Here is a 27,349-nt window from a genome sequence, read left to right as displayed (position 1 = left end):
GTCAATATTTTGAGTTGAGATCAAATCATATTCCCCTTTGAAACTAATAAATTTTTAACATCAGAGACTGATTAAGGGAACTGGGAATTGCTCTCTTAGGTCAAAAAAGAAGGCAAAAAAGGAAAATTCAGTCTAAATTTTGTAAATCGTTGTTCTTCATCATGTCTGATGAAGAACATCGCTGTTTTCTTCTGAGTTTGTGTTTTGATCTTTCATGCCACCATAGTAGTTTCCTATGATCCAGGGCTCTGTTTTGGGTTTTGTTCATTTTTTAAATGAGTTCTGCTTCTGAGAGATGGGGGGCATTATCCCAAGCTTCTTGCGTTTGTGGGGAGGAGTGTCAAGGATAAGGTCACTGACTTTCTGAGCCAGGGCTTCTGGGGCTAGTGGCTTGCCCACTGAACTGGGATGATCTGGCCAAATCATGTCTTTTGCTTCCTGGGTCCCGGGGCTGGCAGTTTCCCTGTTGCACTTGGGTTGGAGGTCTCACACCTGACCTTCTATGCCATTGGCCTGCCAAGCCCCAGACCGCCATGTCTTGGTTGCTGATCTGTGCTGTGTTTAAGAGCCTCCCTCTGGCTTGCCTGGACACCACCTGCATAGGACTGCACTGGCCTTTTACTCAGGTGAGACAGACCTCTCCTAAAGTTCTTCTAAGTTATCTTAGGTTGGAAAATTATTTCACTCCATCTTTGCATAGATTTTTTCACTCTAGAATTCTTTTAGATGTTAGATTTAATATTGTTTTTTGAGGTAAACAGGGGAGAACTCTGACAACTTACTGGTTTCTCTCCACCATCTTGGCCAGGATTCGCTTGTTAAATGAAAAGTTAAGTGGGATTTTTTTATACAAAGATGATGGTTCAAGAGTACAGAGTCGGGGCAGCTAGGTGGCACAGTGTATAAAGCACCGGCCCTGGAGTCAGGAGTACCTGGGTTCAAATCTGGTCTCAGACACTTAATAATTACCTAGCTGTGTGGCCTTGGGCAAGCCACTTAACCCCAATGCCTAGCAAAAACCTAAAAAAAAAAAAAAAAAAGAGTACAGAGTCCACCCTTCAAAGAATACTTAGAGGGGATAAATGGTAGTTCTGCTAAAGGGGAATATTCAGAATTTCCAAAATGGTTTTTGTGAAGTTGCTTTTGTGAAGGGTTGGGGAGGGGATTATGCTCTAAAGGTCTGAGGATATGATGCTGACTTGAAAATTTGCCCAGGGAGAGAAGAAGTGAAGTGGGAAATTGCTGAAGGGTAAGGGTAGGTATGGTTTCTATTAAAGGGTAGGTGGAATGGGGTTCATCTTTCTACTCTATGATTGGTTGAATGCCTAACTCTTAGGTCAAGTCATGATCCCCTAAAGGGCCTGTGTCCTGACTTTTGGTCACAATGGTGTAAATGGTGTAAAAATGGGGTTATTAATATATATATATATATATATATATATATATACATATATATATATATATATATATGACCTTGTGAGTCATATAATGACTTGGTTTTAAAATATGATATTGTCTATGTTGCATTATATTTTTATTGTTTTGTTAAATATTTCCCAACTATTTTTCTTTGGGGGGGGCGGTGTTGCAAGGCAATGGGATTGTGACTTGTCTAAGATCACGTAAGTAGGTAATTATTAAGTGTCTGAGGGTGGATTTGAACTTAGTTCCTCCTGACTCCAGAGTCAGTGCTCTGTCTACTGCGCCACCAAACTACCACCACCCCCATTACATTTCAATCTGGCTTTGGGCTACATATAGGTTTGTAGTCCACTTATGGCCTCATGTTTGATATTTCTTGTCTAAATGACTTTTAAAAATTTAGAGATATTCAAAAACTATCTGGAATTAAGCTAATTATATTCTCATGGGATCATAGATCCAGAAGTGACCATCAAGACCTTCCAATCCAACTTTCTCACTTTACAAATAAGGAAAATGGAACCCATACCATCCCAAGTAAGGAATGTCAGAAGCAGGATTTGAATCATGGTCCTCTGACATCAAAGCAAGGTATCTTTCTGCTCTATCAGGTTTGTCTCTTTAATTAGAATATTGTTTTTGTTTGTCTTCATTCTCAAAGAAGAACATGACATCAGGTAGGTCATGCCATGACAAGCAAGTAAATTGGATTAAGTATGTTGAGTCACTGGTCTCACTTTCTCCTCTAGGGTCATCTGGGTCCAGTGGCCAGATACGAATCAGGATGACTGGAGATGACCCTGGATGTGAGGCAATTAGGGTTAAGTGATTTGTCCAAGGTCACACAGCTTGTAAGTGACAAGTATCTGAGACAGAATTGAAAACTCTGTGAGGAAAGGGAGCTATAGTTTTCTTATTTTTGTATTTGCCACAGCACCTTTTATATAATGATTGTTCAATGAATGCTGTTGATTAGTTAATTGATTAATACAAGTAATACCTCAAGGCAAGGGATGGAATCAATGCTCCTTGGATGGTGCTTTCCATTCTGGGTTGCTCTGTCTCCAACTGAGTTTCTGCCCTTTTGCCTAGGAATCCTTTCATTTGACCCCAAAGATAGGTTGAGGTAGAATCTGGCTAAAAGGATTCCCTTTCCTTAGCTTCCCCTTCCCCTAGCTTCCTCTTCCCCTCTTGTTCTCTACAACCTCATCATTACAGCAATTAGGTGGGCAAGACCCATTAATCTTCAGCCATGGTAATTCAAGCTAAATTGGAGACCTTGGGGAGTAAAATGAGCCCAGCAATCTATCAAACCAGTCTAGATATTTTGTCCTGGTCATAATTTTCTGGGATTTTCCTAAAAAGAAAAATCCCTAACTGAGCTGGTTGGGAGACAGGGGAATTTTTGCATAAGAATCTCAAGATGTAATAATTCCTCCTCCACAATGAGTCTGTTGTCTGCTAATAAAGTTATATCATTAGGGACAGATTAAGGGAGCTGGAAATTGCTCTTTTAGTTCAAAAAAGAAGGCATAAAAAGGAAATTCAGTCTGGATTTTGTACATAGTTGTCTGACATCATGTCTAGTGGAGGAACACTGCCTTCCCCATGACCCTGCTATAGTCTCAAATCACACATCACAGTCTGCTTTTTCCTCTTTTTTTGATATATTGGTAAGTTGTTAAGAGTTCATGTGGAAAGAGCTGTCCTAGGGCAAGATTTCTTATCCTTTTTATGTCCTGTTCCCCTTGCATAGTCTAATGAAACCAATGGACCCTTCTCAGAATGTTTTTTGAATATAAAATATAAAATGCATGGGACTAAACATGTTTTCGAAATATGGCCAAATGACACATAAACAAAATACCCCACTTGATCTTTGGATGTCATTTTTCCCTCCTTCTGAATCAAGAATTCCCAAGGTCCTCACTCCTAGAAGTAGAGGCTCAGAAAAGCAAGGGCTGGGGATCTGAAGACAAATGCTCCTAGGGGACATGGCATTGTTAGTGACCTTACATCTTCTTGACAACAGGAAACCTGGACCAGACACCATGCCAAGGGAATAAAGGAAGGCATGCACAGTCAATAAAATTACAGTCATTTCATCATGTCTGGTGAAAGCAGTGAATGGACAAAAAGAGAGTGGCAGGGGACAAATAATAACCCAGATACTTTAGGAGAACACTTCATGCCTCTCCAGAATTCTTTTCTACACATTCTTATCTCATTTGATGAACACAATAAGTTTTCAAAGTACAAAGGAAAAAGGACAGATATTATCACCTTCATTTAATAGATAAAGAAAATGATTTCCAAGAAGGCTGAGTCTTTAATTAGTATCAGAGCTGAAACTAGAACCCAGGTCATCTGATTCTATGCCCATTTCTCTTTGATCCCATACAGCTAATGGCCCTGAACTCCACTCTACCAGAATGCCACCCATACATCAAAGTCCTGTTCAAATCCATCCATAGATCCTTGGCATCTCCAGCCCAAAGTGACTTCTCCTTCCTTGGAACTTCCCTGGCTTTTAGTTTCTTACCATTAATTTGTTATTGCCAACCCTTATGCTTAGTATTCATTTTAGGGTGTTAGCTCAATATGCTTTATGTGGAAAATCAAAACTAAGGGGCTGTTCTCCTGAGGAAGACCTAAGCATATTATACTATATTAATTTAATGGACCAGGTGCCACAAAAACTGATAGACAGAAATTGGGCAAACAATATCTGAAATGACTCAGAATGAAGTGAAAAGAACCAGAACAATTTATAAGGTTGTAAGAGCAAAGTTAAGAAAAAACCTTGGAAAGACTTGAGATCTCTGATCAATGCAATGAACAACCACCGGTTTAAAGGACTGAAGATGAAACATACCCTCTAGTCCTGCCAGAGAGGCAATGAACTCTGTCATAAACTAATGCTGTCACCTTGAGTTTTTTCCTTTCTTCAGGCCACATTTTTAATAATAATAATTATAATAATAATAATAATAATAATAATAAGAAGAAGAAGAAGAAGAAGAAGAAGAAGAAGAAGAAGATGTTGGACTAGGTAATCTTTAAGGTCTCTTTCAACTCTAGGTCACATGCCTCCAGTGCAAGTGACTTTCCTAAGGTTAAATAATGGGTAGTTTGGGGAGCTGGAATTCAAAACTAGGTCTAATGAGTGGGTTTCACAATCATTTCCTTCAATCAAGCTCTCTGTCCCCAATATTCTAACTAGATAATCCCCTACCAAAAATTGGCCCCATCTAAAAAATACCCAAAAAATTGTTTAAAATTTCTGTCCTGTTCACTTATGAAAGTCTCTGATGTGGGAGAGATCATTGTATCCCAGTCCAATTTGCTGCTCTCTTTCTGCACACTTTTTGCATCCTCACTGCTTTTTAATATCTGCCTCAGTAAAAGAGAATTAGCAAGCAACTCTGCTATAAAACATTGCAAAATCAAGTAGAATTTCATTTTGATGATTGTTCATTCACCTGAATCCTCTTCAGTAGCTGTGATAAATGCATGTAGTTTAGAAATAACTGAACAGTACCTAGTACATAATAATTGCTTAATATAATTGCTATAAATCTCTGTCTCTGTCTCTCAGTCTCTTCTTGTCTTTCTGTCTCTGTGCCTCTGTGTGTCTGTCTCTTTCTGTCTCTCTGTCTCTCTCTAGTTCTCTAGGTCTTTCTGTCTCTCTCTGCTTCCCTATCTGTTGCTGTCTCCATCTCTAAGTCTGTCCCTATGTTTGTCTCTGTGTCTCTGTTTCTCTCTTGTCTCTGTCATGGTCTTTCTGTCTCTGTCTTATCTGTCTTTCTCTTTTTGTCTTTCTGTCTGTGTTTCTATCTCTCTGCCTTCTGTCTCTCTGTCTTGTTCTGTGTGTCTCTCCTACTTCCTAATAATTAGGAACCATTTAAGAGTAAGAGGAGCTGCCAACAGAAGCCCTGAGCTTCCCTTTCTTTTTGTGTGCCAGAGAGAGAGAATTTTGAGGGTGAGAAGACAAATGCGTTGGAAAAGACTGGAGAGTCAGAAGTAGTCAGAAGAGAATAAGGAGAGCCAAGGCCAAGCTTCATTTTCTCTTGCCTCTTCTGACTCTCTGTACTTTGTCACCATGCGGGTACCTTCTTCTCTCCTTTTCAGTTCTCTTTTATGTGTTATTTATTTATTTATTTTTAGTTTTTGCAAGGCAATGGGATTAAGTGGCTTGCCCAAGGCCACACGGATAGGTAATTATTAAGTGTCTGAGACTGGATTTGAACTCAGGTACACCTGACTCCAAGGCCAGTGCTCTATCCACTGTGCCACCTAGCCGCCCCTATGTGTTATTTCTCACCGTTGGGATGTAAGCTCCTTGAAGGAAGGAACTGTCCTTTATTTTTCTTGGTTTTTTTTCCTTATTTTTATATTCCCAGTGCTTAGCCCAGTGTCTGACATAGAATACATTATGAGTTCAAACTTGCTGAGTTTGCTTGATGATTCTATTCTACAGATGAAGAAATTGAGATTAGGATGGTGGAGGTAGTGGTAGTGAATGTGTGTGTGTGTGTGTGTGTGTGTGTGTGTGTGTGTGTGTGTGTGTGTGTGTGTGAATCCTGAGTCAAAGGCCAGCATTTTGGGGGATCTCTATCTTTCTCTCAGTTGATCCAGTGATCCAGATTGGTGAGGTGGGTATTCTCCCTTCCAGGATAACCCACTTGTTCTCCTAGAGGCAGGAGAATGATGCCGTAGTAGAATGAAGCTACGCACCAGCCACAGAGAAAATGTGCTTCCAAACATAGACATACAGTAGCTGGCATAAGCACGAGAATTGATAAGTGACTAAGTTTAGATCAGAAGGACTCTTTTGATCTCCTAACCCCAGTCAAGAATTTATATGGGTTGCAATCTCTGAATGGATTATAACATGCTTACTCATACTTCAGGAACCTTTCTTCCTCTTTGCGTATGTGTAAAATTTCTACCTTGGCATAAATGCTCTTGCCAGGGAGCAAAGTGTTAAACAAAGGTCTGTCTCTTTTTTGCTCTAGTGTTGCAATCCCAAGGCTTCCTGCCTGGACAGCTCTAGGAGTTTCAGGGGAGAAATCCTTCCTGGATTTAACTTGGCTGTCTTTTCCATTGCAAGAATGACCTGGGGTCCAGAGACTGCTCCCATAATCCTCCAGTCACATGGAAGATGGAAAAACCATGTTGTGACCATTTATTCAATCCAAGAGTATGGGGTGCCTTTCACAAATCATGTTAATAGTAGTAATAACAGGCATTTAGATTGAATAGTTAAGTGACTTGCCAAGGGCCACATAGGCAACAAATGAGGAAGGATTTGAATTGAGGTTTTCCTGATGCAAGTCCAGTGCTCTATACATTGGACCACTAAATTGGAAGGTCAATAGTGACTTGCCCCAGGCTGAGGGGTAAAGGCTAGAAGAATATGGCTACCTACTAGCCTGCTGTCGAAACATAGACTAATGGTCCAAATCAGAGAGAATCACAAAGGGAAGGGGAAGTAGAGGGGCCTCTTCTTCTTTTTTTTTTTTTTTTTACCACCTATGGTTGATGTTAATCTGAGGATTCAGACAAGACTGAGAGCAGGAACAAGGAAATGTCTCAAATCCTTCATGAGACCCCAAAGACTGGTGGGACCGGCCTGGGTGCTTGTCATTTGATACCCCTCCTGTTTACTTTGGGTGTCGATTGCAAAGCGGCTTCCTCTTTCCCCATCTTAGTTTGAGGATGAAATGGGGGAAGGGAAAAGAGGTACAGGTATGGGGGTTGGGTTAAGAACTACCGTCAAAGGGGTGTCTAGGTGGTGTAGTGGATAAAGCACCGGCCTTGGAGTCAGGAGTACCTGGGTTCAAATCCGGCCTCAGACACTTAATAATTACCTAGCCGTGTGGCCTTGGGCAAGCCACTTAACCCCATTTGACTTGCAAAAACCTAAAAAAAAAAAAAAGAATATTTGCTAGATAAGTTTTCTGTACTCATTTATGGGAAAAAAAACATAGTGCCACCGTAAGTACCATCAGATGTGGAATCCAAAGACCTGGGTTCTAATTCCAACTTCTACTAATTTGCTATTTATTGACAAGTGCCTAGGTCTCAGAATGTTAAAAAAAAAGGCATTTGATTAGATGGAAGAACTCTTCCTATCAAATGATTAATGATTTAACAATAGATATCTCTCAAACACTTTCAGAACTAGGAGTCCTCTTATCATTTATTTTTTTATTTTTTATTTTTTTTTAAGGTTTTTGCAAGGCAAATGGGGTTAAGTGGCTTGCCCAAGACCACACGGCTAGGTAATTATTAAGTGTCTGAGGCCGGATTTGAACCCAGGTACTCCTGACTCCAAGGCCGGTGCTTTACCCACTATGCAACCTAGCCACCCCACCTCTTGTCATTTAAAGTGTTTTATTTACATATATATGTATTATATTGTATATACATACATGTATTGTGTATATATGCCTATATTGTATATTTGTGTATATATATATATGTAATATGTATGTATTTGTGTATGTATGAGTAGCTAGCATAAAGGATAGAGCACTAGACCTGGAGTCAGGAAGACCTATGTTCAAAATCAACTTCAGTCACTTACTAGCTGTATAACCCTGGTCAAGTCACTTAAACCTTTTACCTCAGTTTCCTTATTTATAAAATGAGTTAGAAAAGAAATGCTAAACCACTCCAGTATTTTTGCCAAGAAAACCCCAAAAGGAATTACAAAGAGTCAGATATGATCAAAAAATGACTGAACAACACAAAAACCCCCAACACATATAAATGTGCTGCCTATATACACAAACACAGATATATCCATTGTTATTACAAAGAGCATTTATTATCTATTATAAGTCAGACTCTACAGTTACTAGGAGCCTATACAGAAAAGACACCAGAGGTAGTTGAATTTGGAGGTATGATATATAAAAAAGATAGAGTTAATGGGCAAGAAAGGAATGCACTGGGAGAAAGGGGAAGGAGAGGTAGAATGGGGTAAGTTATTTTATGGAAAAGAGGCAAGAAAAAGCTTCTGCAATGGAATGGATGGGGGGAGGGGAGGGGAAGTGAGTGAGTCTTTACTGGCTCAGAGAGGAAATAAGCTGAACACTCGACTGGGTATAGAAATCTATCTTATCCTAGAGGAAAAATAGGAGAGGAAAGAGGAGGAAGGGGATGGGGAAAGGGAAGGGGTGGGGTGGGGTGTGAAGGTGATAGATGAGAGGGAAAATCATGGGAGAGAATAGTCAGATACAACACACTTTTGAGGAGGGACAGGGTGAAAAGAGAAAGAGAATAGAATAAATCAGGGTGGGGGAATAAGATGGAGGGGCAATATAGCTAGCAATAACAACAGTGGGAAAAATATTGAAGTAATTTCTCTGATGGATTTATGACAAAGAATACTATCCATACAAAAAAAGAACCAATGATATCTGAATACCAACTGAAGCCCACTTCACCCCCCCTCACTTTATTTTTCTTAAGGTTTCTCTTTCTTTGTGGGGGGGGGGGGTTATGTTTACTTTTATATGTCCATGGTAGTAATAACGTGTTTCATGGCTACACATTTTTAACCTTCACCAAGTGATTTGCTTTCTCAATGTGGGGAATAGAGTGGGAGGAAGGAAGAGAATTTGGAAATCAAAGTTTTGTAAGTGAATGTTGTAACTTGCTTTTGCATGTAACTGGGGGGAGATTTAAAATTAAAATTTAAAAAATGTAAAATTAATTTTAAAAAAAGCCAGGTCCTAGATTCTGCTGAGATGAAGACAAAAATGTCCTCATGGTATTTACATTCTTTTGAAGAGACAACATTTAGATCTAAAGTATAATTAAATGGAAGCAAAATCATTACAAAGTGACTTGGGGGAGGGGTGGACCTCCCAACACCAGCCGCTGGGGAAGTCAAGAGAGACTTCCTGTAGGCTGAGTTATAGAGAAAGTTGTTACTTTCGACTCCTTCGACTTCTCACATGAACCCAGAAATGAAAGCGAATTCTAGACAGACAAATAGCCAGTGCAAATGCCCCAAGAAGGCAGAAAGGAATGTTTTGAGGTAATCAAATCTGCATGGGCAGCACTGAAATGCTAAACAGCCAGTTCTCCATTATCTGCATGAACGAAGGTTGCTGATGGCAGTGAATCAAAGACACCTGAAAGGTGTCTTAAAGGTCATTTAGCCAATGCTCTTATTTTATAGCTGAGTAAAGGAGACCCAGAGAGGTTAATTGACTTTTCTATCACACAGGAATAAGTGGCAGAACTAAGCTCCTCTGACCGTAATCTCTCAATCTTTAAGCACTGCCTCCTATTCCTTTACCACTTCAAGATTTACAAAGCTCTCTCTCTATATTCAGCTGTTTTAATTCTCCTAACAACATTATGAGATAGTTTCTGCAGGTTTTTATTGATTACGCTCATCTGACAGAAGAGTAAAGGAAGGTTCAGAGAGGTCTAACGAATTTTCCATGGTCACCCAGCTAGTTGACATCAGAATTATACTGTCTGATTGCTTTGCATTGATATCATTTCATCCTTCTTTCCCCTTCCCCTTCTTTGCTATTAAAATGAGTTGGCTAGACCCAAAAGATGTCAGTTCATGTGTCCTAGGAAAGTGCCGATTGGAAAGGAAAACCAGATTGGGATTAAACACTAAGAGAGAGGATTTGAGGAAAATGTTGGAATAAGTCATACAGTTTTCAGGTTTCCAAATTTCCTCCAAAAACCAAAAAACAGTACAACAGTATTTCCTCAGAGCAACAAAAATGAACACAGGTTAAAGCAACTGTCCTAAAACGATTTGAGAAGACCCCAGAAAGACCAAACTTCCGGAGGTGGAGCTTAGACCTGAGTGAAGTACAAGCACCTTTAGACCTTCAGAATCAGGAATCAGCAAGCCCTGGAGGCAGCAGGGTTGGGAGGTAGCCTCAGCCTTAGAAAATTTCACCTCATGGATAGTGTTGGGGTCAGATGACTGAGCAAGAAGAGATTGAAGGACCGTCCACCCCCTGAGGCATGCCATGCACAGCTGTGCTAACCAGATGTGATCCAGGCTATGACTGCAGAGAGAAGATGGTAACACACACTTGGTGAGGACAGTAGTGAGGGGCAGGGACCATATTGACTGTGGGCACTTGCAGGAGAGCAGAATCCCTGGTTTCAATTCAGTTCAGAAAGTACAGCTATAATTTGCAGTCACAAGAGGGATCACAGAGAGCAAGATCATTTGTGGAATAGTGTGTCTGGGGGTTCTAGTTGTGTTTAGGAGTGGGGAAGAGAGACGAAGGTTGGGACATGAAATAGACCTCAGAAAAGTACTGTAAGAAGGACCTGAAGCTTGCAGCACCATTACCTATACTTCAGGGTTACAGTCTGATTACCTTAAGAGCTGCTAAAAACAAAATAAAACAAATAAATAAATAAATACAGTAAACAAAGGATAAGGAACCTAATCATAGTAACTGTGAGGATAAAGAAAATCTGGGTTCATATTCAGAGGAAGATAATGGAGCTAACTGAGAAATATCAAATATTCCCATACACAAAAATAGTTCCTGGAAGAACTTTAAAAGAATTTTAAAAATTAATTAAGAGTAATCAAGGGAAAATCTGAAAGAAAAAATAAGAGCAATCCAAGAAAATTATGAACATAAAGTCAACCAACTTATGAAAATGAAAGAAAATAATTGCATGAAAACAAGAACTCCTATTTTTTGAAGGAAAAACTAATTGACATTCTAAGATACCAAGAAATCATAAAACAAAAATAAAAGAAAGAAAAAAATAGAAGAGAAAGTGAAGCATCCCAAGAGAAAAACAATCAATTTGGAGAACAAATTAAGGAGAAATAATATAAGAACAGTTGGACTACTTGAAGATTATGATTAAAAACAGAATGCTGAAGCAATATTAAGTATGAAAAGAGATTAACAAGGAAAATTGCCCTGAAATTCTAGAACACAAAGGCAAAGAAGAAAAATCCAGTGACCACTATCTGAAAGAGATACCAGGAGGAATAACTTAAAGGAATATCATGGCCAAGTTTCAAAGATTAAGGAGAAAATATTGGAAGCAACAAGATAAAAATAATGTATTATGGAACTACAATAAGAATTTCATAAATATTAAAGGCTATAAGGGACTCAATAAGGTCAAATTGTTTACTTCATATATGTGAAAATATTAGCAGTTATCTTAAGATTATCATTATCTGGATAGATTGAAAGGAAGGCTGGAGCTGAGTATGATAAGGTGATTCTAAAATAATAAAACTGAGTAGGGAGAGATCAAAGGGAATAATTATACAAATGAATCATAAAAAGAAAGTAAATGAATCAAAAGAAGCTAGTGGGAGGAGGGCAGGTAATGACGGAATCTTACCTTCATTGGAAATGGGTTAGAGAAGAAATAATATAAATATATATATATATATATATATCTAGAATGATATAAAAGTTTTCTAAATTCAGAAAGAAATATGAGGGCAAGGGCTTGAGGATAAAAGAGGGATACTCAAAGGGATGGATAGGTTAAGGAATTTGAGGGAAAGGTAGTGGATAGAAGTAGAGCAGAGGAGTGAAGACAGGGTAAATAGAATGAGAAGTGTAATGAGGCAAAATGGGAGGAAAGAAAATACATAAGGAATTGTAGCTAAGGATGTGAATGGGGTGAATTTACCCATAAGATGGAAATGAATAGCAGATTAAAAATTTGAATTCAATAATATGTTGATTTCAGGAAACAAAAAATTACAGATACGCTCAAAGACAATAAAAGGCAGGAGTACAATTATATATATATATATATGCAGAAATAGTAATCATGATCTCTACCAAAATAGACACAGGAATGATATGAACATAAATAGGAAACACTTTTTTGTAAAAATAAACTCAGATCAAAATAATTGAAGCAATATTCATTGCTCATTGGTAGGTAAAGTCAACATAATTTTTAAAATGACAGTTTTGCCTAAGTAAGTTATTTACTCAATGTCATCCTAACTACTAAAAAATTATTTCACTGATTTAGAAAAAATAATAATTAAGTTCTCTAAAAAGAGCAAAAGATCACAAACTTCAAAGAGACTAGGGGAAAAAGTTATAAAGGAAATAGATTCAATAATATCAGACCTCAAACTATTTTATAGTAAAAGTGTTGTTGAAGTGTAGAAAGGATAATTTCAATTATTTTAAATAAAATAATATATAGATAAGAATAGAAGGAATACAGAACATTTTGGGGAAAAATTGTATAGACTATCTCTCAAATTGGATGTGATTGGGTTGGAATATTGCTGTGGTATGGAAATGATGAATTTGTTGATTTAGAAAAATATGGAAAGACTTCAACTTATGAAGGAAGATGTTATTCACCTTCAGATAAACAAATGAGAGGAGAAAATAGATACAATATGGTCTAACATATATGTATATGAGTGTGCACATTTATATAGATGCATGTTTATAGATATCCATGTATGAGATATGCAAAAATGTAGACATCAAAAGCTTGCGAAAGGATGAATGTAGAAAACTGTTTTTGCATGTAATTGGGAAAAAATAAATTAAATTGAAATAATAAATATACATATATATGTGTGTGTGTTTATGTGTCTCTACTTTTAATTGTAGCCTTCTTTAGCATAGTGAGAGAGAAAAATGGGACAGCTTTGAAAGCAATATATAGTATTTATTATATAGATTTTTATTTTTTTTTCCCATTCTTTATTTTAAGGCAATGGGGTTAAGTGACTTGTCCAAGGTCACACAGCTAGGCAATCATTAAGTGTCTGAGACCACATTTGAACTCAGTAACTCCTGACTCCAGAGCTGGTGCTCTAGCCACTGTGCCAGCTAGCTGCCCCTAGATTTTCTTGAAATAGAAATTTGTTGTTTTATATTGAATCCTCTCTTGTTGTTTGCTGCCTTTTTCCTTTTCTCATTTTGTAAGGAGAGCAAATTAAGGAGAAATTCTAAGGAAAAAAAATTTACAAAAGAAAAAAAAAGCATTGAGGAGAACCCACTGGTAAAATATAATGCAGATTGCTGAGAACTGGTTATATATTGAAGTGAAAAAGTCTCTCCTCAAAAGATCTACATATGCAAAAATATTTATAGTGGCTGTTTTTCTAGTGGCAAAGAATTGGAAATTGAGGGGAAACCCATTAATTAAGGAATGGCTGAACAGGTTGTGGTATATGAATGTAATGGAATACTATAGCTTTGAAAATAATCATGAGTAGGTGGATATCAGAAAATCCTGGAAAGACTCACATGAACACATGCTGAGTGAAGTGAGCAGTACCAGGAGAACATCGCACATATTAGACAGCAATATTGTGTGATGATCAATCATGATAGACTTTCCTTCTCATGTTTTTTCCCTATTGTTCTGCTTCTTTTATAACATGATTAATATGGAAATATGTTTGTTGTACATGTTGTGCATGTATAATCTATATTAGATTATTTGGGGGAAAGGGGAAGAAAGGAAAGGAGAAAAATGTGGAATCAAAATCCTACAAAAAATGAATGTTGAATACTATCTTTACATGTAATTGGGGAAAAAAATTAAAAGAGAAAAAGACTTTACTCCAGGTTGGAGTTCCATAGTTTTAGCCTTTACATGTCTGTGGGTGGTGCCCTTTCATGTACACAAAGGGGTGTTGAACAGTGGGTGCTTATTGATTTTGAAGTCTGATTTTTCTTTTTTTTAGATTATCTCAGTTGGCAAGAGCATCATGTTAAAGTAGACGTGTCTATGACTTGGAACTAGAAAAATTTTTTAGAATTATATCTAGGTTAACATTTTCCTATCTCAGCCAAACAGCCTGAAACCCAGAGAAATTAAGGAACTAGCCTAAGGTCGTTTAAGAAGTTATAGACTCTGCATAGCTAAAGGGAGTTTCTATGTTGGAAGTTTTCTATGTTGAAATCGTAGACCTGGACCAGGAAAATATATAACCCAGCATAAAGGATTGTTGTGAAGATCAGTTGAAATTATATAGCCAAAGTACCTTGAAAACATAAAAGTCTTAAAGAATGTCAGATATTACAAGTATTATTCTTATATATCACAATGTATAACAATCACAGTTCTAGATTTAAAAGAATCCTCAAAGATCAACTAATCCAACTCCATCATTCTAAAAGGAAGGGAACTGAGGATAAGTAATTTGTCCCAGGTCATGCAGGGAGTATCACAGGTGAGATTTGAGCCCAGGTCCTCTGACTCCAGAATCAGGATTCTCTACACTACAACACTTATGAGTTTGACTTAGAAAGCACCTGAATCTGAGATTTGAAAGACTTGACTTCTGAGATTGGTCCTGCCACTCACCAGTCATGTAACATTAGACAAATCACTTAACTTTTTCATGGATCAGTTTCTTTATCTGTGAACTGGAATACTGTCAGAAAGGACCCAGAATCTGATCTTCTTTCTCTGAACTTGTACAGGATTTGTTTGCATCACTTTAAAGATCTGAAATGTCTTTGTGAATATTGGTAGTGGTGGGAAATTGTCCTTAATCCTCATGCTATGGTATGCACATTTTTCTTTGGGGGGTGGGGGAGGGAGAGAAATGAGGGAGCTAACAGATAAGCAGTCGTCAATGATTATTGAGGAATGTGTGGGTGGAGTATCAAGGCACAACTAGCTACTGGCAGCCACTTCTAATTTATCCAGGGTGTTGTGTGGATTTCTAAAGAGATCAATAGGTCAAAGTCTAGCCAATTGGCCCAGCAAGGTGGTGGAGGGGGTAGGGTGGCTACCATAATTCCTAGGAAGGGGGATGGATAGGTTTTGATATGACTCTGAATGTTATGGCAGACTTAGGGAGAAGGAGTCGGGGTTTTCTCAAGCTCAAATAGATTTTTTGAATTCTACAAGACATCCAGGTATTCAATGATTTTCACTGACAACCTAAGATTCCTTGTTCCCATTGTATTATTTGTGGATCTTTATTTTCTTATTGAATAAATTTCCAATAACAAGACACCACCTTCCCAGGGCAAGTAGATATGACATCAGTCCTTTAAGAAAGTTGAATATTTTGGCCTAGTCCTGGGGCTCTTGCCTTCTTAATCACTAATTTAGCAATTAACATACATTTCCTAGAATAATTAGTTAGCTGATTCTAGTCTTTCCAGATGTTCTCCCAAAGAGCAGAAATCATGTTTTAATTTCCCTTGGGTTTTCCTTTGGAATCTCTCCCAGCATCTGGCAAAAGGCCAGACACATAGTAAATATTAAATAACTGAGATTTTTTCTTCATTCTTGAAGAAGACCATGACATCAGGGAGATGATGCCATGACAAGCATGTGAATTGGATTTGGGGAGGGGGGCTGGGCTAAATCACCAGCCTAAGTGCTAAATACCATCTTACTGAAGGAATCCCTCCTTGACATAGTTCAAGGAGCTAGAGTTAGAACTGAATGAGATTAGAAACGTCACTCCTCTATCCTCTCCTACTCCAATGAACTCTGGTGAGTATTCAATTATATTACTGGATATATTCTATCTGGTGAATATTCCAGGACATTGGAATCAGTATTGCAGATCCTGGATTTGAATCAGAGTTCTGTTACTTCCTATGTGATAACAAGCAAAGTCATTGAATCTCTCTCATTTTTAGTTTCTTCTTCTGTAAAAGGCAGGGGTTAGACTAGTTGACCTCTTAAGCTCCTTCCACCTCTAGATTTATCATCTTATGATTCCTCGTTGCTCTGGATTGATGATCAGACTTAGCTTGCATGGTTTCAAAGAGAAGAACTGGAATCAATAAATAGAAGTTGCAGAAGGTAGTTATCAACTGTATGAACAAACTTTCTAAAAAAATAATGTCTAACCACAAAAATAGTTGATTCATAAAGTTTCCCATGACCTTATGTGTTGCGTATTAAGGAGCCTTCCTCAAGCTTATTGACTGGAGATCAACCCCTCCTTGGGGGTCCTTGTCAATGATACAAAATGGCTCCTCTGGCATCACTGGTTTTATAACTTCAACTGGTTGTTTGAGCCCCCAGGCAGCTGGAATTTTGGGTCTGATAGGTTCCTTGGAGTAGAGAACTGCCACACCTAATCTCTTTCTCATTGTTCTTGATGTCTATAAACTCTTTCCCTTACTCCTATCATTGTACTTTCTAGGTCACAAGAGTAATCCCTAGGGTTACTCATTGCAGAAATATCAAGAAAATGTAAGGAGTATATACATGTATATATAATATATATATATATATATATATGTTTTGTGTCTGTATTCATGTTCATGTTACATATATCCAGATTCATAAAGAGTATAAATATATATATAAAGTATATATCTAGGCAAACCTCTGTTAAATGATTTGTCCAGAGTCAAATATCTGTTTACCTACATATTCATCTATGTGTGTATTTAGACACAGATCATATTCATAGCACTATATTATATATATGAAGTTTATTAAGTATTTCTTTATTATATAAAGATATATAATTATATAACTATATAAATACATATATTATATAAATATATCATATTACATATAAACACATAGGGCTTTGTAAAGTATTTTCAACACTTCAAAGTTATGGTTATAATTGTATATTATATGATATTTTATAAATTTTAAAGTGCTATATAAATATAATATATATAATATAGTGTTTTGTAGAATTTAAAGTGCTATATAATATATAAATATTTTATAGATACTGTAGTATAAACTTTAAAGTACTATATAAAGTATATTAGATATATAACATATATTTTTATAAATATTAAAGTGCTATATAATATATTTTATGTACAATACAGTATATTGATTATCCTCCTACAGATGATAAAACTGAGGTAAACGAGGGGAGATAACCTGTCTCAGGCTGCAAATAGTAAGATCTGAGTTATCTGACTTCAGTTCTGGTGTGGGTTCTGCTTAGCCATCCTATCTTCCATGCGCATGAAGAAACTCAGCCTCAGCAGGGGAAGTGACCTGCTCTAAGCACTCCGCTAGCTGTAACTGGGCCCAAAATAGGCTCCATGGCTCTGACTGGCTGGTTGTTCCCTCTAGCTTCGCTTCTTCTTTGTTTCTTCTCCTTCTGGGGCTAAATCTCTGGGTCAGTGTTGGGATGGGGAGACTGTGAGAAAGCCTTTCAAGGACAGGCTGGGTGGGTTTCAAAGGGTGAGAGACCTGTGAGTGTGTGTCTGTGGAGGGGGGAGGTAGTGGCGATGTTGGATGTACATAGGTGTGCCTTCTTGTGTGGGAGTGGGAGTGGGGGCAGGTGACTCTAAGATTAGTCTGGCATCACTTACTTCAGGACAACTTCAAGCTATGTGGAAAAATTCCTAGAAGAATGTAGTTCTGAGGTAAGTGGGAGGGTTAAAGGCGACCATTTCTAGACCTTCAAGTTGGTCTTAGCTGTGGAGAGGATTCCAGAGCTCAGCAAAAACTCTAGTTAATTGTACAGAGGAAGAGACTTGAACCCTTCATCTAGGGATAGAGGGTGAGAAGCAGCTGGGATCTGATCTGATAGAAGTCTTGCTTGCTGACATGGAAACAAAGAATTGATTTAAAACCTGAAGGAACCTCTGAAGCCACCTTTTCTACCACCCACCCCCATTTTACAAATGTTGAACAGTAACTCAGATACTTTAAGTGACTTGACCAAGGTTATGCAGGTATAAACATCAGAGGAGGAATTGGAGCCAGATTCTGTAACTTGAGTCAGTACTTTTTCCACTAGGTGGAGGTCTGAAGTGAGTTTCCTTCAGGATCAGATTCCAAAGACCCTTATAGTTGCTGATGGTGATGGTAAGGAGGGTGGGGAAGTGATGGTGAGTAGTCACTGGAGCTGGATGGCTTGAGACTAAGAAATCCAATCCTAGCAGAGCACCCTGGGTACATTAAGCAGGAGCCAGGAATCTAAACTTGAAAACTTGGTTATCTGTGACCTTATACAAGTCATTTCCATGTTCTGTGTTTCACATTCATTATGTGGAGATGAACTTGAAGGTTCCTTCTATCTCTGATTTTATGATTCTACTCATAATGCCTTCCTCATGGTGTTATAAGGAGAGGGCTTTGTGCTTTGCAAAGTACTGTGGGAATATGAGTTCCCATGTATTATTTTTACTAGCTGGGTGACCTTGGACAAATCATTTAATCTAAGCTTCAGTTTTGCGTTCTGTAAAATAGAGACAATAGCATTTCCTTTACCTTGGTAGGATTCTTCTGAGAAAAATGTTTTACGAGAATAATTATGATTATTATTCTTTTCATTTTCAAATAATCCATTGGCAAACATATGGGTAACCCTGTAGATACAATTCAGTTTGATTTCTGATCAAAGGCTCCCCCAAAGCGAAGAGGGAGTGAACAGATAGGAGCAAGTAGAGAAGCCAAAAGGACAAAAAGATTCAGGGAATTGGTGGGAGTCACGTGCTGTCAGTTGGCCAGTGTGTCCATGGGAGGGTGTCTCTTTAAGAGTCCAAGACAGGTGTGGGTCCAGACTTCATACGGTTTCAGTTTTGGCAGCATCCAGTGCCCTGCTGGCAGCCTCCGGAGAGGAAGGAACAACACCTTCAGAGATCAAGGAGCTGGAATGGCAACAGGACAGTGCCCTTGAAGGTGAATACAGAGAAGAGAAGAGACAAGAGTGAGTTCAACTTCTCTAGAACCTCCAATAACAGCAGCTAGACCAGGAGGATACTTAGGGATAGGAAGCTGAAAGAGACTGACAGGTTTGGTGGAAGAGACTGGGCTGTGTCAACTCCCAAAGAATGTGAATGGGCTTGAGGGGCAGGTGGTGAAGATATGAGGGGGAACTTAGTGAGGACCACGTCCAATCCCCCAACTCAATCCTCTTTACCCTAATGGAGAAGGGGGACAATGGGGGGAAATGGGTGCTCAGTATTCCTCCATTATTCCAGAGGATTCTATATTGGATTTTGGTGATTATCTAGGTATACTTACATTCCCCACAACTTTTCTGAATCTGTGATATCCCAATCAATTATAAACCCCAACTTTGTTCCATCATTCCTTATAGCCACTAGGACACAAGCATTTTGAGGTGATGAAAAGTAGCCTTGAAGTCAAACGACCTGGGTTCAAGTCTCCATGCTGCAACTAATCAGCTGTGTCACCTGGGGAAAATTCTTAGCTTCTTTATCTGTAAAATGGGAATAATTATATTTAGACTATCTATTCCATAGTATTGTGATGATCAAACAATACGTTAGCTGAGTACTTAGTTAACCTTAAAATGCAATGTGACATAAGCCATCATCATATAGAGATAGAGTATAGTAGGAAGAACACTTGATTTGGAATTTAAAGAACTGAGTTAAAATCCTAGCTTTATTTTATTGCTATTATTGTTCAGTTCTTTTTTAGTTGTGCCCAACAATTTGTGACTCCATTTAGGATTTTCTTGGCAAAGACATTGAAATGATTTGTCATTCTCTAGCTATTTTATAGATGATGAAACTGAGGCAAAATAGGGTTAAGAGACTTGCCCAGGGTCACAACAGCTAGTAATTTGGATTTACTAGTTATGTGAGATTGGGAAAATAGCTTAATCCACTTGAGCTTCTCTCATCATTTGCAAAAATGGAGGGATAGAAGTTTGAAGATGAAATGAGATGACAGTATAATATTTGAAATACCTTGTGTTATTTAAGCTCTCATAGTCAAAAGACATAGGTTTATATCGGGTCTCTTGTACTTTCCCCTGGTGTGACCTTGGGTAAGCTATTTTTCCTTCTTTAATTCTTTATTTTTAAATGAGAAACTTAAACTAAATAACCTCTGAGGTACTTCTAACTAGGATCTTTGATCATAGCCCTATTTTCTACCACCACCATATGAACTGAGAAATTCAGATCTGGAAGAATGACTTGCCTCAGGTCACATTGCAAAAAGTAGCAGTATTTTCTAATTGATCATAGGCATTTCTAGACCATTTGAAGGTCTTTTGGATCTCTGAGTTTTACAACTTCGAAGTTTGGAGGGTTTGGGGGGTATTTTTCTGAGGGTCAGAAGCATCCCCTCAATACAGGAAAGCAATATTTATTACTTGCTTCCCAGAGATAGGTCCTTGAGGATAGAGATGATTTTGTTTTGGTCTTTGAGTTCTCACTAAACAGCACAGTGCTTGGCATATCCTTTTCAAAAAAGTGTTGAATTGAATTAAATTGAAATTATTATTGACTGCATTATACTCTTCCCCACTAAGGGGTACAGAGGTTAAATTCCATACCATACATGCTTTTCCTTAGGGTCCCAGGGAGGATGAAGGACCAGTCACATTCAACCCTACTGCTGCCACCACATGTGAAGAAGAGAGGCATTAAGAAGGAAGGGCCAGCCCAAACTGGGCCTTTGGGTCTCTCTATCTCATTGTCAACAAGGGAGAAGGGAGAGAGTGAGCTGGGTAGAAGAACTCACATCCCAATAGCCCTGAGGTTCCAGAAAGTTAAAAATGGAGCCAGGGAAAAAGAAAGAGAAAGGATTCTTTTTCCCTCAGATCTGGTCAGTCTCCATTGTTGCCAGAGAGTCTATTTTATTTTATTTTATTTTTTTGGTTTTTTGGGTTTTTTTTTTTCAGAGCCACAACTGTTCTAATTTGACCTGAGTCACTCAGACTTTGGTTTCGATAAACCTTTTATAGGTCACCCTTCTCCTTAGACAAGGGAAGTTCTGGATTCCCCCAAACCTAGGGGCACATATTGGGGAAGAAGGGAGGAATGGAGGAATCTAGGCCAAGTATGACTTAGATTCTTCCCTCTCTATTCTCTTCCTCCTTCGTCTCCTCTCTGGAAATAAAATACAATGGCTAAAGTTCTAGGATCTCAGTATTTGCCCTCTGAATCTCTCCCACCCCTAACTAGCTGTGTTTGACCTGGACTGTGTCACTCAATATCCATCTGTAAAGGGTCTATGATAATCTTATCTGCTTTAAGGAAGGGGCTGAACCAGCTGTTCACTTTAGCATTTTGAACTATGTAATGGCATTGTTGCTCTTTCCACTATACCAAGGGCACTCCAGGCTAGAGGGAGGTTGAATCTCTGGATCACTGCCACTGAGGAAAGGTTGCTCACCAAGGGCCTATCATTAGTAAAACCAAAACTAAGGCGAGGTAATTGGGAATTGTCCCTAAGTCACCAATATTTGAGAGGGGAACTTCTCCCTTGCTGATTCTCCCATCAATTGTTCCTTTGCTTTTATGATTGGTCCAAATACTGTCTCAAAATTAACAGGGCCTGCATTTTCCTACTGCCATAACCACTTCTTACTACCTCCCCATGTCTGCTTCCTCCTAAGATCTTAAGGATCAAGGGTCAGAAGTCAGGAGTTGTTAGCTGTGTCATGAAAATCCGAGTCTAGTTTTCTGGGGGAATGAATGGGCTTACCCCCACTTTTTTTTTAAAGAAAGATTTTATTTATTTTGAATTTTACAATTTTCCCCCTAATCCTGCTTCTCTTCCCCCACCCCCACAAAAGACAGTCTGTTAGTCTTTACATTGTTTCTATGGTATGCAATGATCTAAGTTTAACCCCCCCCCCCTTTTTAATCACAAGAGAAGTGTCATGTGTCTTCTGGATCTAAGAACCTGTGCTATTTCTTTGTAATAGTGATATAGGGTGGGCTCCCAAGGCCTTCTTAGACTTCAACTTACATTTAAGCAAAATTGCACCATGTATTCAGAATTCCTGGTTATAGCTGATCATCAGGCAGCTTCTGAATTCTTAGTAAAGTGATAACAAATAAAATTATCATAGTAGCCACCTCCTAATGTCCTTCTCTCCCTGGGGTGCTGATTTGAGAGAGCCAGATGTCGAGTCTAACTTCTCAAATGAGATTTTATCCATATCAAAAACATGAAATTTGTGAGGTAGAAATGACTTCATCCTCTCCTTAGTTCAATCCTCATAGGAAAGGAATCTCCACCATGATATTCCTAACAAATGTCTTTCTAAGGATTTCCAAGGAGAGAGGAATCTGCCCTTTCCAGACACAGCTCAGAGCTCTAATTACTTGAGTTTTTTCTGAAGTCATTTAAATCTGCATCTTTACTACTTCCACCGATTGTTCCTGAGTATAGTCTCTGGAGCCAATTAAAATAGACATCCCTCTTCCAGATGCCTACCTGCTCTTCATGTATTTTGATGGCCCTTAAGTCCCCCATGAATGTTCTGTCTTTTTTTTTTTTTTAGATTTTTCAAGGCAATGGGGTTAAGTGGCTTGCCCAAGGCCACACAGCTAGGTAATTATTAAGTGTCTGAGGTCAGATTTGAACCCAGGTACTCCTGACTCCAAGGCCGGTGCTCTATGCACTGTGACACCTAGCCACCTGAACGTTCTGTCTTTCAACTCATTATCATGCAACCTAAACTCAAGTATCTTCAATCTTGTTAGACCTTTCTGGATTTCCTCCTGTTTATCAATATCCATCTTAAATTATGGCATCCAAAAATGAACAACATATTACAGATAACTTCTGATAAGTAAAACATATGTAACATGGCAGTTACCTCCTTATTACTGAAAGTAGTGCCTCTTTTAATTCAGTTCAAGAATACCTTAGCTGTCACTAATTCCTTCGGAGCTTGCAGTCCACTAAAACCCCCAGATCTTTTTTTCAGAACAATTGCTGTCTACTTGGGTCTCTCCTATCCTGGACATGTAAAGTTGATTTTTTAAAAATTCAAACGTAAGACTTTACATTTGTGCCTTTTGAATTTCATGTTTGAGTCAGTCCAATCTCTAGCCTATCAACAGCTTTTAGAACCTGATATGTCATCCACTGGATATCCCTCCCAACTTTAGGTTACCTCCATGTCAGATAAATGCACTATCTGTATCTTTATCGGAGCCACTTATTATTCTTGACCTCCCTTGAGGGAGAATAGTGTAGAATTTAGACTAATAAAAAGTTGGCCTGACTTCTGGTCCCAACTTTGCTACTCAAATTTAAATATTCCAGCAGGAGAGGTTGTCTAGGTTTTACCAATAAACAAACTGAAGTCCAAAGAGGTTAAATGAATTATCTAGCCTAGTCCTCTAACTCCAAGTATAGCACAATTTCCTTTAAAGCACATTGCTACTTGAAAGACCTTGGGCAAGTCATTTAACTTTTATGGACTTCAGTCTCTTCATCTGCAGAGACTTAAGAGCCAACAAGCATTTATTAAACTCCTAGATGATATTTTGGATAAAATGTTAAACCTTGAGTTTTGCATTCTAATCCAGCTATAGACACTTAGTAGCTATGTGACCCTGCCTCAGTTTCCTCAACTATAAAAACCTATATCCCAAGGTTGTTGTGAAGATCAAATGAGATATTTGTAAGGTATTTAGTACAGTGCCTTGATGTAAAGTCTTAGTTGAGTGCAAATAGTAATTGCTACATAATTATTTATTTCCTTCCCTCCTATGCTAGGCACTGATGATATAAGGATGAATAATAATAGTAATTGGCATTTTAGAAATTAAGGAATGAGACTCGGTGGTCTCTTCTAGGGTCACCTCTGTGACCTCCCCTTCTTAAATCCTGATTTTCTTCCTAACACTCCCCCACACTGCTCAGCCTGGTCAAAGCCAGGATTGACAAAGCAGAGGTACTTACTCAATCTTTGTGGGTTGGGGAGAGGGGAGATTGCTTAGAATCAGTCTTTTGTTCCTCTTGCCTATCTAACAGGGAAGAGGGAAAGTTGGGTTTATGCTATGGAGGCCAATATTCATGAGCAAACCAATGAGCCAACCACAAATGTCCTCCTTACTACTTAAGAAGCTTATGGTGGGGGCGGCTAGGTGGCACAGTGGATAGGGCACCAGCCCTGGAGTCAGGAGTACCTGAGTTCAAATGTGGCCTCAGATACTCAATGATTACCTAGCTGTGTGGCCTTGGTCAAGCCCCATTGCCTTGCAAAAAAAAAAAAAAACACCTTTAAAAAAAGATGCTCATGGTGGCCAAGAGGAGGAGCCCCTTGGACCCTGACTTTGCACTAAATTACTATGTGACTGTAGGTAAAACCTTTTTCCCTCCCTGGGAAAACAGTTTAACCATCTGAAAACTGAGGTCTTTGGGTTTACTCTCTCTAAGGTTCCTTCCTAAGGACTTCCATGTAGAAAAGGACCAGAAAGGACTGAGTCTTCCTTTGGGGCTGGGACTCAGAAAGGTTCAATCCTATATTGAGAAAGGCAGCATAGGGCAGTGGAAAAATGGTTGAGTCAGAATTTGAGCCTCATCCTCTGATTCTTGATCTTCTTCCATCTTTCACCCTTCACTCCTCTTCCTCCCCGTCCTGGCACAAATTGTAAACAGAATGAGTCAACATGTATAAAACACTTTGTAACCACAAAGTACTTTATATATAACCAATTTATCAACAAACAGTTATTAAACACCAACTGTATACAGCACTGAACTGGGCATTAGGCATATACATAGAAAAATGAAACAATCCCCACTCTCAAAGAGATTATGTTCTCTCTGTCTTTCTCTGTCTGTCTCTCTGTCTCTCTGACTCTCTCACCTCTCTCTTTCTCTCTCTCTCTCTCTGATTATGTAATCCATTGTGTTAACTATCCTTCCTAGTTTTGGGTTACCTCCAAAAGACTTGAGTTTGAGTCCCACATTCAAGGGATATATTCATGGACCTCTTTATTAAAAAAAGAAAGTTTATATGGAAATCCAAAGGGCTCCTTTTGCTTCTCTGTAGGTCATCCAAAGACTGTCTTTTTGTTTCATAGCAGCAGGCCTGGTTCTGGCTCACTGAAAAGCTATTCTCGCCTCACCTCACCTCACCTCACCTCACCTCTCTCTTGTCAAGAACTTCCTCCTCATTCTCCTTTTCCTGGAATCCTATTGAAATTCCAGAAATAGGTCCATATAAACACCTACACAAAATTCCTTAATCTTCATCACACCATTCATAGGTGCTATGGGTTCTGGTCAGGCTTAATTTCAACCCTTCCTCCCAGAACATGCTTATTTTCAAAACTTCCTCCCTATTTGACAATGAGTAAGGAAGCCTTTGTCAGAGCAAGAGTACTGATTCAGATCCTAAAAAATGATTCCCCAAACTCAAGAGCCTGAGATTTCTAGCCATAGAACAGAGCCTGCCTTCCCTCCCCGACTAAGAGGAATCCCTTTTTCAAGTTGCCAAACTAGTTTCTAGGATTTAGAGTAAGAAGGATAAGCAATCTAGGGCTGGAAGTATTATCTAGTTCAACTCTATAGTTTTACATGTGAGGAAACTTATCTAGGGTCATTTCTATTACAGTCCAGTGCCTCAACAATCCTGAAACCAGCTGCCCTGGTGGTTCTTAGCCTTTTTTTTTTGGTCATGGATCTCTTTAGGAGTTTAGTAAAACCAATGAACCCTTTCCTTTCTCAAGATAATGTTATAAATGCACAAAATGAGAATAATAGAATTGTAAAGGAAACTGGTTATCAAAATATTTACATGTGAGTTTTTTCTTTATTTATCCTTTGCGGATTGTATCCTCCTAATTTATCAAGGTCCTCTCATGGTCGGATCCCACTTTTGATTGGTTAAAAAAAAAAGCTTTGACCTGCTCCATTTTTAGGGTCAATTTGACCTTCTTTAGACAACTTGGTGCCCTCTCCTCCCCCTACTCCCCCATAAGGGGTTCACCATAAGGGTGTTAGGTAATTTGGACACACTAGTAACTTTAGTCTGTTCCACAAGGCTGCCCAATATCAAGGGACTGTTGTTGTTGTCATTTAGCCCCTTTCAGTCCTGCCTAACTCTTTGTGACTCCATTGATGCTTTCTTGGCAGAGATTCTGGAATGGTTTGTCATTTCCTTCTACAGTTCATTTAAAGATAAGAAAACTGAGGCAAATAGGGTTAAGTGATTTGCCCAGGGTCACAAAGCCAGGAAGTGTCTGAGGTAGGGTTGTTGGGCCTCCAAACCTGGCACTCTATCCACTGTGCCACCCAGGGACCCATTAAGAGATTACAGGTATGTAATATAATGTATTACACAAACTATTTTTCAAAATAAATTTGTATGCCCTAGCTAAAGAATCCCTGATATTTATATATATATATATATATTTAGGGTAACACATTGAGTTTTTCAAATTGATGTTTTATTCATAATCTCTCAAATCTCTTGAATTTGGGTAAATTGGGGGGGGGAATTTTGGATCCCATTTGGCAGATGAAGAAACTGAGAAATCAGTTAACTTTCCCCAAATCACAGAGATAGTGATAGGTATCCTAACTCCTCATTCTAAGTTATTTTTTATTAGATATCCCCACTCCATCATGACTGTCTTTGTCAGCTTTCTGCCCTTCACATCTCTGACCTGCCTTTCCCATCCTCCCCTTATGCAGTAAGCAATATACCTCCTCATTTGACAGTAAGCTACCCCTAGGGGTCCTAAATTTAGCAACAAGGAGAAAGGGTGTGGTACAATGGCAAATCAAGTGGATTTGGAGTCCTGTCATTTAATCTTCTTAGAATTCAATTTCCTTATCTATAAAATGAGAGGGTTGGTTAGTCTAGATACTCACTGAGGAGCCTTCCAGCTCTAAATCTATGATCCAATAAAATCCCAAAGACATTCTATGAAAGGGACATAGGGAGTGGGGTGTGTTTGTGTGTATGCGTGTGTATGTGTAAGATAATTCAAAGTCCAAAAGGACAGGTTAACCACCCTCCCTTCTCTAGATTTTCCTTCTCCCTGCCCTCACTTTTCTCAAGTTCATCCTCACATGTCTCTCAGCTTGCAGATTCTTGTAGCCCGAGAGAATTCTGAGAAAGCTTCCTAAGACTTACTATCCTGACATGGAAGTGACATGCCTGAGCCATGACTTTGTATGCTTGGGGGGGTGTATGACAAGGAGGTCACTGCAGGAGTGAAGTTGGGATCTAGGTGCTTTCTCTCCTAAGACTAGAGTGATA

At 38.6% G+C, this 27,349-nt stretch overlaps 1 protein-coding gene across 1 annotated transcript in view; it reads left to right on the top strand.

Annotated features, from left to right (window-relative positions):
• Nucleotides 1–18,900: 18,900 nt before the first annotated feature.
• The window catches only part of PIGR (polymeric immunoglobulin receptor), a 39,762-nt gene continuing 31,313 nt past the window's right edge, over nt 18,901–27,349 (top strand). The window contains exon 1 of the mRNA XM_074222545.1: nt 18,901–19,032. The gene's annotated coding sequence lies outside the window, so the exon portion shown is untranslated. The remainder of the gene's footprint in view (nt 19,033–27,349) is intronic.

Source organism: Macrotis lagotis, chromosome 2 (assembly GCF_037893015.1).
Source record: "Macrotis lagotis isolate mMagLag1 chromosome 2, bilby.v1.9.chrom.fasta, whole genome shotgun sequence".
Lineage (NCBI taxonomy): Eukaryota > Metazoa > Chordata > Mammalia > Peramelemorphia > Peramelidae > Macrotis > Macrotis lagotis.
Note: the sequence above shows the minus strand (reverse complement) of the source record. Positions and strands in the feature narration are given on the sequence as shown.